We start from the raw sequence: 4,849 nt of genomic DNA on the forward strand, positions 1-4,849 counted from the left end.
AATTTTCACTTTCAATATTTTAGTGTTGTAATCAGTATAAATGAGAAACTAGAGTTATGTTCACCATGGGTATTGGGAGTTAACAAATACTAGGTAATGCTTGGGATTCTTGGAGTAAGTAAAAACAACAGAATATCCTTGAATATGATACTTTTTGACTTATCTCTCGACCTCACCAAACAATTTATTATCTAATTCACTCAAACATAGATAACTTATCTACTTACAATAGGATGTTATCTCAGGTAGATTAATCCAGTTAAGGCATAAATCATTAAACAGAATGTTGGTAGCTTCTGAGTCCTTGTTGATAATTCATGACCTCTAGCCTATTTCTCCATTAGAAGCAAATAAAACCTAAGGCATAATCTAATGTTTGCAACCACTAGATTTTTGTTAAAACAACATAATTTCAAGATGTTATACTACTCTTTGAATACATTAAAAACCTAGCATCATATCAAAACCTAATCTATGGATCCCATTACTCCAGCTAACAGAATTAGCCGCTCATGATTTGATGAATAAAATAACAAGTTGAATTCATGATGATAAGGATAAACTTAAGAATGGATGAAAAACAACAAGTAGTTCCTTCAATTTAATCACATCGTGAAAAACCAAAATAGTTGATAAGAAACAAGAAAAATATTTGATGGTAAAGATGAAGCAATGTTATGTGCTTCTCTTCAGAAGTTCTTGTCTGAAAATTAATGATCGATTCCACTTAAAAAAACCTAAAACAAGTCTTTAAATAGTCAACCCTAATTAAGGAAACAAAATTAAAGTTTTAGTTTTCTCTTTGGATTAGACGACGATGCTTTTGACGGCGCGTCAGACACCTGATGACGTGTGCGAGATGTCATCAAAGATTCCAGCGAATTGTTATCTTCTTACTCTTCAGAAGCTAATCCTGCCAACATGTTAAAGATCTCGACGACGCTTGCTAACTGGCATCACACTTCACTGGAAATCAGCATACTCTGCCCTCTAGTTGACGATGATGTTGACGAGATGTCAAATATTTGATGGCCCTTCCAAATCATCTTCACAGTTCTTCTAATCTTCTCAGGTTTTGTCTCATATTCACAGTGACTTCGACAGCCTGTCCCATGTATGATGGCTCTTCAAAATGATCGTCTGATATATTTCAGCTTATTTCCACCAGATTTCAACTGTTTTATTCTTCTTTCCTTTGGTTTCCTCCTCGATCATTTGTATCTGCATTAACTCAAAGAAACGATAAAAAACAATAAAAGATTCTTAAGACTTTACAATTATTTAGAGTTAAAAGCTTCAAATGCGTTAGCATCAGCTCACACATTAACACCCTCAACTTAAACAATTGTTTGTCCTCAAGGAACCAAAACATAACTAGGAGTAAACAAAGTACAATTTTGTAGCTAAATGCTCTTATCGGTCAGAATACATGCTCCATCTCCTTGATCAATCAAAATAAAATCAACGGTGTCTAATATTTAAAAACAACCATGTAACTCACAAGCATCTAGATATGGCAAAAATCTCAGCAATAACAGCCTAACATATACCCCAATTACATTATTCGAACAAAGCAGTTAATAGAAATATACCTAGTGTGCCCTTACAACAAAGAAATCCCTTTCTCACTCAGATTCACATATATAGACATAAGGATGAACGTAAGACTCACTCTCAGAATAAAGTTCCAATATTTTTCATCGAATGCCATAGGCTTTCCCTTATAGTCAGTACAGAAGTCTTCAGATAAGTCAGTTAAGATCACTATAGGGCTTTTGTAAGCTTGTAACATACGCTAGGGGCTGGTATGACATTCAAGGGTATTTCATAGTGACTACACCTCTTTGGCACTACATTAACTCATGGTTTTTCAACTTTTGACCTTCTTTGCTTCCCTTTTTTATTTGTCAATAATTCTCAACATGGGTGCTGTCTGTTTAAGCATTAGATCAACTTTTTTATTTTACTATTTTCTATTTGTTTTTTTCACTACACCAACCTTGTTATTCATTTTCCTTAATTTACCTCTCTTCATACTCATAATGAATCACACACCCCTATAGTAGCCACCCTTAACTTAGGCTATTTGCCTAAGTCAAGGTGCATAGTGTCGAAGGAGGACCAGGGACAAAATTGGTTCATTATGATGTAATGGGAAGGTGAAGTGTGTACAAGAAAGAATTAGGCTATTTAGGCTCAAAAAGGGATCAAAGGATAGATATTGTTCACACTTGGATGGTCGTTTAAGCTAAGATGGGTTAACATAAAAAAATGACCTATGCTCCTTTCCTAAACGCCTATCCTATAACTATGGTATGACTAACTAGACAGGTTCTAGATTCAACGCACAATGGGAACTGAGTAAGACCTTACACGCACATGGCACACAAGTATATAGCACATCACTACTCATCTATTTCATGCATTTGTTTTCTATAGGTTATTTATTTGCCACACTAATGCCACAAATAGATACACAGTGGTCACACTAGATACAATTCACACAATTCATGACAGATTAGACCACTGGAAAGGTACTCAAAAATTACAAAACAAGATAACTGCCTCAAGTATTTTGCACTACTCCTAATTATTTACAGAATAAGTTACAACAACAGTTTCCCTATACCCTCAACATAAAATTAAAAACAAAATGCACTAAGGGTTAGGATATACCTGAGATAGTCAAGCCTATGGATATTGGGTCTCCGACCCTGCTATAGAATTATCTACTGTCTTCTCCCTACTCGTAGCATCTAGATTTACAGTGGCTAGAGCCTGGCTCGATGAAGCACCTACAGCTCTAGCTCTGATGGCTGCTTCCCATTTCTTTGTGTCATCCAAAGACTCTAGTCTTTCCCTTTTCAAGTTCTACTTCTCTTCCTTCTTCTTTTATTTCTTTTTAGCCTTTCTGTCTTTATCACTATCAGGATCATCTCTTTTTCATTTTGCTTTCTTTTCCCCTTTTCCTTTTTTTCTTAGGGGAATCCGTAGTGAAATCGAGTATAGGAATTTCTTCCTCCACATTGTGCATAGCTGAAACTATTGGCACCATGATTTAGTGCTGCTATATTATCCCAACCTTACCTTTCACCTTATCCAATGCATCCCTGAAAGTGGCAAGATCAGCACCGGTCATCTCTCTTACCCGGGCATCGAATCTGTTCTCTAGATTTGCCACTCTCTCAGGTAAAGTCATGAAAGGTTCGTGTGCAGCTTTGATTCTTTTGTCCATAGTGGTAGTAAACTTTTTGGTGAAGTCCTGTAGTTTCATCTCACATCAACTTGCTTGCCTAGCCTCCTTCCTGATATCAATCGGTTGAAAGGCTGACCTTGTTGCTGTTGGAGGAACTAAAGTAGTCGGCTCGCTTTGAGGCACTAAATCTTCCTGAGATGAATGTGTTGGTGGTGGTGGTACATTTTTGGGGCTTTGCACCCCTACATCTGGTGCTGAAATAGTCTCAATGACTAGAGGATCTGCTGCACCAACTGAATCTTGATCAAGTTGCAAGCCCGACAAAATTTCATTTTTGCTGATAGGGTTGTGAGTCTTCTTGACATGTATCTCATCATCAATACCTGAAATTTCAAGTACATGAGCTGCTTCACACAACCTAGTAATCAGACATAGGAATGGGTATGCAGTATCGGGTCTTGCGAGTCAAATCTTGATCTCTTCCGCTATAATTTCTCCAAAATCCAAGGGGGTTTTATCTATTAAGCTTGCAACCAATATTACTCGATCATCCCCTAATACGTTGTCTTCTTCGATGGGTATCAGATGAATCCGCATTAAACCCCACCAAAATCTTGCCTCTGAATTTAGAGACGCTTTGGTAATCTTTTTTGCTGGATTATTCAACCACTCTGATTCCCCATCTATTATGAGAGTCGCTAGCCACCTGAGCTAATTTTTTCGATGCTTCAATCGGGCATAGAATATAGGTTAGGTGGCTCATGGGACGAAGGATGGCCCATGAAGAAACCTGTTTATGGTGACATCTAATACATCCACCCTTAATCCACGTACTACAACTTTTGTCAGAAGAGGCTCATCTAAAGTTCTATCCCCTTCTTTGTACATATTTTCTACCGTAGCCTGGTAGTTCGCGTAGAACACCCAGACCAACCAAGGACAGTAAACACCACTTACCCTATTAATCCACTTCAGACCACACTATTTGAGTTTATGCATCACCTCAAGGCATCTGATAAACCCTATAGTGATAATCTTCTTATCCTCTAGAATTGGCCTTCTGTCACTTAGTAGATTTGTTCTGCGAAGTCCATCAAAATAGATAGTTTCAACCCTAGGGATTTTACATCTCACATTGTTCCTAACCTCGAGGTTTTTACATTTCAGCAAATTTCCCCATACTGGAGAATACTTATCACCTTGCTGCTCTAAATATGGTGATTCAGACTCAGTTTCTTTAGCTGCAAGCCTCTCAGAATCTTCAGTTTCAACTTCTTGTTCAGTGCTCTTAGAATCTTGCTCAGTGTGTTCTAATCCTTGTTCCTCCAAAGCTTGCTCAGATAAGGTTGTAACCTTAGTAAAATCAGTATCCTCCACCTCAATAAGCTTAGGTGGAGGTGGAGTCTTTGGACTAGTCCTCTTTTTTTTCCATCTGAGCAAAGGCTCCTCATTTTCATAATCAGAGTCCTCATTGACAAGTTGTCTAGATACACTCTCTTTATCTACTTTCTTTGGCTTGGTTGGTTTCTTCCTCTTGGGCACCATGCTCAGTTTGGTACAACGTAGAAATCCCCAATTAGTACTCATAATCAAATAAGAAAAGAAAAAGAATCACCTCAGTTTAACATCAAAACTATTTTTAGTTCCTTGGTT

This window comes from Capsicum annuum, chromosome 1 (assembly GCF_002878395.1).
Source record: "Capsicum annuum cultivar UCD-10X-F1 chromosome 1, UCD10Xv1.1, whole genome shotgun sequence".
Taxonomy (NCBI): Eukaryota; Viridiplantae; Streptophyta; class Magnoliopsida; order Solanales; family Solanaceae; genus Capsicum; species Capsicum annuum.